We start from the raw sequence: 12,865 nt of genomic DNA, 5'->3' as shown, positions 1-12,865 counted from the left end.
GTATACATACATATATATATATATATATATATATATATATAGAGAGAGAGAGAGAGAGAGAGAGAGAGAGAGAGAGAGAGAGAGGGGTAAGTAATGCTTGAGACATTAAAATGTAGAGTAGATCCAACTAGTTCATTAGATTGAATATAATTACAAAAACATTTGATGTAACATTTATATACTTGAGAGTGCACAACTAGATAGCTTCAAATGACCTTCTCCCCTTTATCACCAAACCAATAGACTTCCAAACCCTCAACCTTTCCACAAGGCTGTAACTAGTCTCAATCCTCCAACTGATGAGAGAAACAAGATAATCAACTTGTTCTAGAATCCAAGAACAAAGAACCAAACTCACCCAACTTATGGCTTTAGGACCTAATTCCTACAACTAGGCCAATATGATAAAAATTACCATAAAGTTCTTCTCCAAGGGTTCTATGGCATGAAATGGACTTAAGGAACTTTTATAACACAAACTACACCACTAGTTTTTTTTTCCACACTTCCATAATCTCTCAACCCCAAATTTTTGCTAGTAGGCCTATGAGCCCATATTAGCCCCCCTTAATAGGTTTTTGAGGTCTAACTTCCAAAAGTCTCAAAAAAACCCACAAAAAAGATGGGGTTTTAGATACCTATTTTAGAGTTATATATATTCCCAAAGTACAAAGTTTCAATTCCACTCCAACACTCCCTTTCCTTCACTAAACAACACAATCCTAATTGGCCAAATTAGGCTTGGTTTACAAAGAAACCTAGGGAAAATGGTTCATGAAAACACACCCAATGCTCATGAATTACTAAACACCTTATTCCAACATTTTCAAAAACACTCAGCCCTCTAAAAAGTCTCATGCTCCTATCATACTCAAAAAACACATCCAAAAGGTCAAATCCTCTCTGGTACTTGACCTAGGGTTAGTTAGGAAAAATAGTAATACATCTTGCCCAATATTGAATATTTGGAATCATGGAGGGGACCCAAATAATTTCTATTTTCCAAGAGGCCACGAGAAACCATCCACATGAATCATAGTTATGGTCCATTCTTAAAATTCACTCAAAACTATTGTCCTACAAACTCACACTAAAACTTGAATATCTCAAGAAATACTCCACATAGAAGGATGAAACAAAAAATAGGAAGGTATATATATTATTTTCTTTAGAAAATAATTATATCAACCCTACTAATCTGTACTATACAAACAAAGTGCATAAAACTAGTGAAAATGACTTCAAAATTGAAAATCCTTTATTGCAACATCTCCCAATCCATATCATATGCCCTTTGTGACCTCAAAAATGAGTTACTTATCAATCCTATTCTTATTAGAGTGGTTATAACTATTATTTTAATAGTTATAATTTATTTTCAACCAAGTTGCATTTTTAAGCAACTTTTGCAACTTTGCATAAAAAGTGCAAATTTTTCAATTTTCACTACCTTTCACATCTATGACTTGGAAATGATTCCAAATTATTAAAAATAAACTAGAAACACCTAATCCTAGGATATATTGACCAAAACTCAAAAAGACCCAAATTTTCCTAATTAGCAACTTTTTCTTATAACTTACACAAAGTGGCCTAGGCATATATGACATTATCTTTCCTTTACAACCATGGCATTTTCATCTAGGACTTTCTTATTCTAACCTAATTAGGGGAAAACCAAAAGATAAAACAAAACCCCACACTAGTGCCTTGGTGCTCTGCACCACATTGACCACTCAAACAATCTTGAGAATGCCAAACATAATTGAACCTAAGTCAATAAATGCCATAGGGCAGTGATCTTTGATGGGACATATCTTGAAGCTCGTGTAAGGTATGGATGCAATTTTGGGTGCTAAAAGATTGCATTTTTGATATCTAAAATAACTTCTCTTTATTTTTTAAGATTGGATTCTATTTTGATTTTGTAAGCCCATCTTGGGTGATGTGAAAACTTGTAGTGTTGGCTAGTACAAAGTCACCAACTGTGAATCTCTCTAACCATTTGTCATGGGAATAAATTGTTTATTCTATTAGCTCCAAGTTATCAAGTAAACCCTTGCCTCAAGGTCATACCATCCTATTGATTTATCAAACATTCTCAGGCATGCTACATATAACTGACCCTAAGAGTCACTAAAAGCCATAGAGTAGCGATCTTAAATGAGGCATATCTTGAATCTCATGTAAGGTATGGATGCAATTACAAGTTCTAAAGGATTATGTTCTCCACACCTAAAATAAACTCTTTTTTTTTTTAGATATTGGATTCTACCCCATCTCAGATGATGCTAAGACTTGTACTGTTGGCTAGTACAAAGTCACCAATTGGTGAATCTCTCTAACTATTCATCGTGGGACCAAAGTATTTACTTTTTTTTATCTCTAAGTGGTTAGGTAAAATCTAGTCCTAAGATTATACTATCCCATTAATGACTTGAAGAGTCTCAGGAATGCTAAATAGAATTGACCCTGAGAGTCACTAAATGTCATATGTTAGCAATCTTTGATAGGGCATATCTTGAAGCTTGTGCAATGTATGGCAGAAATTCTAGATGCTATAAGATCATGTCGTTGACACCTACAATAACCTCTCTCTCTTTCTGGATATTAGATTCAATTTTTATTTTGTGGCCCCATCTGGAGTGATGCTAAAACTTATGGTGTTGGCTAGTACAAAGTTGCCAATTGGTGAATCATTGTAACCATTCATTGTGGGACCAAACTATTTACTATATTAACTTTGAGTGACCATGTAAACCCTAGTCTAAATCTCCTACCATCTCATTTACCAATCAAACATTCTTAAGCATGCTAAATGAAATTAATCCTTAGAGTAACTAAAAGCCATAGGGTAGTGATCTTTGATAGGGCATATCTTAGAGCTCGTTTGAGGTATGGATGCAATTCTAGGTGCTACATGATCATGTTGTTGAAACTTGTAATAACCTCTCCCTCTTTTTGAGATTGGATTCCATTTTGATTTTGCAGTCCTATCTTGAGTGACACTAAAAATTGTAGTTTTGTCTAGTACAAAGTTGCCAACTGGTGAATCTCTCTAACCATTTGTCATGGGATCAAACTATCTAGTCTACCAGCTCTAAGTGGTTGAGTAAACCATATTCCCAAGCTCTTCCTATCCCATTGATCACTCAAACATTATCGAGCATGTCAAATAGAATTGACCATAAGAGTCACTAAATGCCATAGGGAAGTGATCTTTGATAGGGCATATCTCAAATCTTGTGTGAGCTATGGATGAAATTATGGTTGCTATAATATCTTTTTGTCGACACCTATAGTAACCTCTTTTTTGTTTGAGATTGGATTCCATTTTGATTTTGTGGCCCTATCTTGGGTGATGTTAAAACTTGTAGTACTAGCTAGTACAAAGTTTCCAACTGGTGAATATCTCTAACCATTCTTTGTGGGATCAAATTGTCTACCCTATTAGCTTTGAGTGGCTGGGTAAACCCTAGTCCCAAACTTGTCCCATCCCATTGACTGCTCAAGCATTATCAGGTATGCCAAATGGAATTAACCTTAAGATTCACTAAATGCCATGGGGAGAAATCTTTAATGGGGCATATATTGAAGATTGTATGAGGTATGGATACAATGGTAGGTGCTGCAAGATTTCTTTGTTGAAACCTACAATAAACTCTCTCTCTTTTTGGAGATTGGATTCCATTTTGATTTTGTGGCCCCATCTCGGGTGATGCTGAAACTTGTAGTGTTGGTGAGTACAAAGTTTCAAACTAGTAAATCTCTTTAACTATTCATTGTGGGATCAAACTATCTACTCCATTTGATCCAAGTGGTTGGGTAAAGCCTATTTCTAAGCTTGTCTCATCCTATTGATCACTTAAACATTCTTGGGCATGCCAAATAGAATTGACTCTAAGAGTCATTAAGTATTATGTGTCAATATTTGAAAGAATGAAAAAGATAAAAGAAGTTGAAGATGACATCCTAGGGGTATAAAATCCATCACCATACAAAGGAGGTGAAAGATAGTATAGTCAATTCATAGTGGATAATGATAGATAGAAGATATCCAAGAAAAAATGCAACAACTATAACTATAGCAATCATAAGAAGAACATATATAATGTGTTTCCATGAATGAAGCTCTCAAAGAGATGGATAAGAAAGCAATATTGATATCAAATTTCATGAATAAATTAATTTTTTTATTTCAAGTCTTCTCGTATTGTGAAGATAAAGCATATATAAACTCTTGACATGTTGATGATGAAACTATAATTCAAGCTTAGAGATTTACATAATGTAACCAACTCAAGAGTCAAACTTCAATTTTCAATGTTCTCATCCCAAAAATTACTTCAAATAAGTTACTCATAATAAAAATTACTCATAACTTATACACTCTAAATACAAATTATATAATAGCCTTACTCACATGTCAAAAGATACTATCAAATCTTATTGTAATGATTCCTACCCTTATTTTGGATGCAAATTGCATTATAATGAAATACATGAAATAATTAAAATGCAAAAAAGAAAAACAAGATGTATACTATGATAGCCAATAATGTTATACATGAACAAACTAATGCATCAAAGTTGCAAGTCTAATAATGTCATGCATCAAATAGATGTCATACATCAAATATAAAATGTCACATATACATAAAATGTATGTTGAATATGTCCACCAATGTGTATAAATGTGTTCATCCCTATATCTTATCCTTCCCATGAGGGGAAGGAAAAAAATCCCTAGAGGTCTTTGGTTTTTGTGTAGAGGTAGATGATGGAGATGATGGGATCTTCCTCACACGCTCGCTGATCCTCTTGTTTAGGCTCCTCTCTAACAGTAGTTGATACAAAAAAAATATATGAATCAATAATTATTATAAATTTAAATCAAATATATGTACACACAAAATTAATTATTTTCTTACTTCCATCAAATAGTCACTCTATACATCCACTTCAAAGGCTCACAGATGATTAGGAGTAACAAGGCCATGTAGTAACTCAATCAATATAATCACTAAATCATACTTATAAAGACTAATTGAAATTTAAATAATGATTATTATAAATAACAACTAAAAATATGAAAAATCTTTCATACCTCAGTTCATGGCTCTAAACTAGCCATCACGATAGCAACTCCATGGTCAATGGATAGGCAAAGATGATGAGTATTTGATGTCAACAATTGTAAATCATGTAATATAATTTTCATGTTTTTTTATAGAATATAATATAATAAGATGAATTAAATTAACATGAAACAAATGTAACTCTAAAAGCTTTTATCATGCCTAGGCTTAGAGTCCCTTATGAATGTTGATGGTCTAGTATAGAACTAATGAATAGATTTTGTTGTCAATCCTTCATATGATTACTTAACAAATATGTGTATTAATTTAAATGATTAAATCAATACATACCTTTGAACTAGTTGACGAGACATAAAATGGGGCTAAGGAATCTATACTAGGGCTATCAGCACTCTTACCCTAAATTCTAAACAATGTCAAGATATGCTAATTAATTAGTCATTCACTTTACATAAAAAATGTGATCAAATTTGTTTATTATAATTGTAATTTAAATATGTGTCAATGCCAAATATTTCACTCAAGAAGTCATCAATGACTACCCCATCATCCATAGTATCTCCAATGTGACTGCTAAATTTGCACAAGGATCCACATGACATGCACATGTGACCATGGCACAAACAAGGATCATCCTCAACAAATGGATTGGTGCAATGAATGAGGGTTTATGTCAAAGCACTAATAGTCCCTAGAGTAATGGTCTCTACATATTCATTCACAATTGAAGAAATGATGACATGATCACCTTGTGTCTTGACAACAGGTGCCCTAACTTCATTATGGTTATGATGTGCCCCTGAGCTCTCAAATGATGACCCCCCACCTCTACCCTAGGAATCTAACATGTGAAAATAATTAGGGATCTCCTCAAGGAAAAACTCACAATATAATTTCTTTAAGAATTATATTGGAAACTCATGATTATTGTAGGCAGGGGCATTAAAAACTATCCACTATCCATCCAAAAAAATGTTTCTAGTATAATCATGGATGCACTAGTGGATGGGGAAACTTTTAATTATTGTTTTGACAGTTTCTTATTCTCCTAGCTTTTAAACAATGTACATATGTTACCTTTCATGATGTCCTTTTTTTTCCATCTTCATAGGATAATATGTTTTCATCATATATTCTTTTTTCTTCTCTCTTAACATGCTAAATATACAACTGACTACTAACAAAACCTACCTTGCTCATAATGAAGGGTGCTCCCCTTAATACCATAAACACATAACAAAAACAAAGAAATGATATAAAATGCAAGAACAAAATATGGACTTCTTATTATTGCTGCAAATGCATAACTATAGAATTCACAATTATAATATGCTAACCCACATGGGTGCCTTCATTATAGTGATCTATAAGAAAAATTTATGAACTATCACCCAGAGTTGTCCTAGACAATGTTTAGGCATTTTTTAAATAGGAAATTTTAGGCCACCCAAGAAGGTTCTATAGATTCAAACTTAATAACCAGGGCCGATAGACTCTAACAATACATATAAAGTTAGCCAAATACATTTTTGATATTTATTTTGGATTTTTTTCAACCCAAATTTAGAAGGTCATAACTCTCAAATCATTGCTCTGATTGGTTATTATAACCACTTTTTGAAAACCCCATCTCATGCTCTATAGGATCAGATCAACCCAAGTGTCCATCCATCGAGTTTTTAGAAATTAAGACATTTTAAGCTCAAATGACAAACTTAATAAAAGTAGTAAGTTCTCAAAAATAGTAACCACCTTGTCTAATATTCCTTATTAAAATAGAAAAAGGCTGTAATAAAATATTATTGGGTGATGCAAGATTGCTCTTACACCCAAGATGCTCCTGCATTAGACACCTAAGGTAATTTGAGAAGTCACCCCATCACGTCTTAGGTGTTCAAAGGAAAACCAAGATGGTTAATCTCCTCCCTTACTAGCCATGGTGAATCCTCTACTAGCCTCCCTTTTCATATGACTAGGTACTCTTTATAAGTTTTGTTCCTTGTACTTTCTCCAATATGACTGTCTATTATCTCCTCAATCTCCTTTATTGCTGAACTAGTTGCTAGAATACTCCACTATGCTTCTACAAATTCATCTCCATCACCTCCTTCATAATATGTTGTCAAATCTTAAATATTAAATACTGGTGAAATATTCAATTTAGTAGGTAACTCAACTTCATAGGCATTTCCAGAATCATGACTTTTCACTATCTAGCATGGTCCAAACTTATTCATCTTTAGCTTATTATATGTACCCACTAGAAATAATTCTTTTCTCAAATGACCCATGAATTCATCTCCAATCTAAAATTCCTTATACCTTCTTTTCACATCTACCTTAGCCTCATACTATGTATTTATCTTGATAATGTGCTTCCTCACCTTCTAATGGATGTTCTTCAAATGTTCACAAAATTCTTCTCCTTTAGCACTACTTATCTCTTCCTCATCCAACTGTCATAATTAGAAGCATTTCTAGGACTGCTCCCGTATACAATCTAGAATGGTGATTTACTAGTACTCCTATTGAAAAAATTATTATATTAAAATTTTGCCTATGGTAAAATTAGATCCCATCCTTTTGGCTTGTCTCCAACCAAACATCTCAGCAAATTTCCCAAACATCGGTTCACAACTTTTGTCTATCCATTAGTATATGAATGATGTGATGAACTAAACTTCAACTCCATCTTCAAATTCTTCCATAATGTATGCTATAAATACCTAAAAAAATTGGTATCTTGATCTGAAACAATACTCTTTGGCAGACCATGTAGTCTTACCACTTTTCTGAAAACTAACTTTGCCACATGAACAACATCACTAGTCTTCATGCAAGGAATGAGATGTGCCATCTTTGAAAATCTCTCAAGTACCACAAAAATAGAATCATGGCAACATTGTGTCCTTAGTAATCTAAGAACAAGATCCATGTTGACATCCTCCCATGGTTTCTTTGGTACAAGTAATGGTTGATAAAACCATGTATTCTACATCACACCTTTTTCCATCTAACATACTTTGCAAATCTACACAAACTTCTTCACATCTTGATGCAATTGTGGCCAATAATAAATCTAAAAAACCAAGACAATGGTGTTATCTCTTCCAAAGTGTCCAACTAATCCTCCACTATGCTTCTCCTTAATGAGATTCTCCCTCATTGAACTTCTTGGAATGCATAGTGGACTTCCTTTAAACAACATACCATCTTGGATTATGAAATCCAACCACTTTTTCTAATCAAGAGTAAAAGGTTATATACAAGCCTTCCATGCTTCACTAAAATAAGGATCCTTTGGATGCAAATTACTAAGTTCCTTGAACCCAACCACCTTGATCTACATTTCTATCAGCAAAAGTTGTCTTCTACTAAGAGCATCTACAATTGTATTAGACTTCCCACTCCTATTTTTTAAAACAAATGTGTAACTCTATAAAAACTCAACCCACTTTAAATTTCTTTGATTTAATTTTCCTTGACTATTCAAATATTGCCAATCTTGATGATTAGTATACAAAACAAACTCCTTAGAAAGAAGATAGTGTCTCCACTTCTTCAATGCTTGAACTATAGCATAAAATTTCTGATCATAAACAAAATATTTTCTTTTGGCATCATTCAATTTCTCACTAAGGTACATAATAGGTCTACCTTGTTCACTCAAAACATATCCCATTGTTTTACCACTAGCATCACATTCTACTTGTTTCACACCTTGTTAAAATTTGGAAGTGCCAAAATAGGTTGCTTTTTAACCATTTAGTTTTAATAGATTAAAAATCTTATTTTCTCCTATAGTCCATTTAAATTCTTTCCTATCCCCTCTAATTGCTTCAATTAAGGGTCCACAAATACTACTAAAACCTCTTATAAACTTTCTATAAAAATATGCCACTCCATGAAAATATCTCACCTTAGTAGCACTCTTTGGAATAAGTCATTCAAGGATAGCCTTCACTTTCTCTAGGTCTATTTTCAAACCTTCTACTAAGACTACAAATCCTAGGTACACCAACTCCTTCATAAAATTGAACTTATTCAGGATTGTGAACAACTTCTCTTGCCTCAACTTATCAAACACCTTTCAAATATGCATCAAACGCTCCTCCAATGTCTTACTAAAGATAAAAAAATCATTGTGATTAATAATGAAAAACTTACCTAGAAAATCCTTTAGTACCTCATTCATGAGCCTTGTTGACCTGATTTTTCACCATAAAAAAATTGTAAAATCTTGTGAAAATTAGGAAGAACTATGTTAAAGACAGCTTAGAGTTCCAAAAAAATGTGTCTATCTCATAAACAAACCCTAGGTCAATGATCATGTCATGCATTTGGATGCATATTCATGAGTTGACATGTTTTAAGGATATATGAAAATATTACTTATCCTTGATATCCCTATGTCCCTTGGTCCCCTTTCATGTTATGTCATTCCTTCTTAATTTTCAAGTTGTGATGTTGTAACTGCTTTTCTTACAACATTTCCCTCTTCCATGAGTTAACACTTTTGTAGGTTGCAATAGTGCAAAAAGTAACATTTACAAGAGAGGACAACTTTGCAACTTTTAAGGCCAACTCTATGGTTTGTGGTGTGAAGGGATGATTTGTGGTTTTGATATGTTTGTGGCATCACACAAGGTTTAGGATAACTTAGGGTTAATGCTATGAAGTAGTGACTCCTTTGTTGTGTATTCACAGGGTTAAATGATAGGTAGTTGTTTCTGGTTGTGACTAAGAATTTTTTTTTCCAAAGATTTATCACAATATCGCATGTAGTCTCAAGATTAAGGAAATCTTAGTCATGATAGTGTGAAGGACATGAAGTAGTCAAGTCAAGTGGTTATTGTGTTGTTGAAGGTTAGAGAACATTTAATGGCTTTTAAGTTGCAAAGCTACAAAGGAAGAAAAATTTAAGGTTAATGGCTTGTTGTAGGACTAATTAAATAGTTAGAAGGTTTGACTGCGAAGGAGAAACTAAGTTAAAATACTTGAAATTATCCCCAATCACATGGTTAGGGTAGTTAAGTCATGTTAAGAAAAAAAGAATGTGATTGGTTGAAGGTAGTTATGAAGCCAAAAGTAATTTGTTCATTGAGTCACATGGTTAAGATAGATATCTAATTCCTAGACCATGACCAGGTGAAATGGTTAAGAAATTGTTAAATCACACATTCATGATGTTAACTAAGTAGTCAAAGGAGCAAGTCATGACCTAGCGATTACTACTACAAAGTGCATAAAATGTTTGATCACTTAGTTGCAATGTAAAAGAAGATAAGGATAATTGATTCAACAACTTAGTAATGTGGTTAACTTACAAAAGGGATATATGTGATCACACCCTCATGGTGATAAGAGGAAAATGCTTGAGACAATTCATGACATGGAAAAATAGATTAAAATGCTCATTCATAGGGTTGTGTGATTAAAGATCAAAGAAATATTTAAATTGTGACAAGATGAACCAATTAAGATCAAAGAAAAATTTAATAGATCACACAGTCATGATGTTAAAGGAGTGTTAGTAAGAATAGACCAAGAAGATATGACTAGATGAAAGGAGCACAAATATCCTTTGTTTGCACAATCATGAAGCAAAATTTTTGATAGATAAACCAAGTTGTGACCCGATGAAGTCTTAAGGTCAAACTGCATGTAGTGTTTTGATTACATGGTTACAATATTAAAAACCTAAAAGCTTGAAAGGTGTACAAAGCCATGATAGCTAAGGATAAGTCTATTTTCATGGTCATAGGTAAGAGAAATGCTAAGGGGAAAACTATGGTGAAGGCATAATCATGATAAAAATGAGGAAGTGTAGCATGTGTGAAAATGTTTGAATTGACTACATCTCATGATTGAAACAATTAATGCCCAATTAAAAGGAGCAACTATGATGGTTTAAAAGCTTATATTGCTTGGTCACAACTCTTAACACATGACCAAGGAAATAAGTTGTGACTATGCGAATAGGGTTTGTCACATGGTTACTTGGGTTGAAGTGTAGTCATGGATAAAGGCCTCGATGGCATGATAAGAAGAAAGGTAGCAGATCCAACTAGTCAAAAACTGACACATGACATACTCTAAGAAAAGGATATGAATAGTCAAAGCTAGTGTGGTCATATTTTGAAGGAATGTTGATCAATAAAGAAGATAAATCCTCATTCAATATTTTTCCATTGAAGACAATTACAAGGTAAAATGTTAAGTTGTGATGTTGTGAATATTTAACCAAATAGTTAAGCTATCTATGCATTTGTGACTTCACATAAGGTTAAATTTGAGTTGATGATCAAGTTGCAAGCTTGAGAAATGGTCAAAATAGTAAGCGTTCAAATCTTTCACATCTTCACAGGTCAAGTGTTGTGGTTAAGTTAAAAGATTGTGAAGCTTCGACAAGTTAAAGGATTAGCTATTTCACAAGGTTGGAGCTAGAAATAAAGAAAAAGCATAAACCACAATGAAGCAACCATAAAGGTTAGAATTAAGGTCTTCACAATGTCATAGGTCAACATGGTCAAGAAGGAAAGAGGGTTGTGAAGAAGCACCAAAGGGGAATTGCATCATCAAAGGCATAACATAATAGTTTGATTTCAAGGCTACGAGGATGCAGAAAGGTGACAAGTCCATCTTATCTGCTGATGACACATGGATTTCACTATGAAATTAACTAAAAATTTGACTAAGATGGTAGAGAAAACTAGTGGCTCAACACCAAACAAGTGAGAGAGATGAGTGCAAAATATGCCTTTTTGTGACCATGGTTATCCATCTACTCTCTAAAGCATTCATATTTACTTCTTTCTATCACTTCTAATGTGAATTTGTGTGCAACAAATATAATTTTATTTCAAGGTTATCCATCATTGTGATGAGATATTTTTACAAATTTGTTGTGCCAAAATTGATGGAGATCTGATTTTTAGTTATAGGAAGAAAGTAGAGAGAAGTTCTTCATCTATAGGTTGAATTTTCTCAAGTAGTAGTATAAAATATGATATGTAAATTCTTATTGTCTATTTATTTGAGCTTCTTCTCTTTTTTGGAAGGGTTCTAGTTTCTATTGAAAAATCCTTTCAACTACTATAATACATATAAGGTTCTAGTTTTTTGGGTCAAGAGTCTCCCCACCTATTATGATACCAAATGAGGTTTCCAACCTTTACTACTATGATCACAATAATGACTCTAGTTTTGTTGATGTGATACCACCATCCTCAACATATCTTCTTTTTTATGAATCAAAATGTAGTTTTTTCCAAGCATTTAAATTATATAGTCATTCATTGTGTTTTTTTGAGTCTTGCATAGATTTGGTGTATTGATTTCAAGGAAATTAATAGAAAGTGTTATTGAAAGTTTTAGTCTAAAATTTGTTTCCATCTTCATGAGTTTGTAATTTTCTATTGATTATGGATAAGGTCCATATTATCTAATTGTAGCTTGGTTTTGAAGTTGTATGTGATTGCATTTTTTTCTATTAGTTCAAAGGCTTGAGTAAATTGATTGATATGCATTGATAAAATTATAGAGATCATGGGAGGATCTGATAAGTATGAATTTCATTTTTGAAAATAGATGTCTATTTGCAAGGTGAATAGATAGATTAGATATTTGGGTATATGAGTATATTTTGGATATCCATGTGTAGGCTTTGACTTAGTTTATGCCCAATGGATAAGGGACTAATCATCTATGAGATTGTATGTCTTTGTTGTTCATACCTTGGTCTTGCTGAAAATCAACATCATAAA

This window comes from Cupressus sempervirens, chromosome 6 (assembly GCF_028749045.1).
Source record: "Cupressus sempervirens isolate cs-2001-9-10 chromosome 6, ASM2874904v1, whole genome shotgun sequence".
NCBI lineage: Eukaryota > Viridiplantae > Streptophyta > Pinopsida > Cupressales > Cupressaceae > Cupressus > Cupressus sempervirens.
This window is presented reverse-complemented; position numbering follows the sequence as displayed.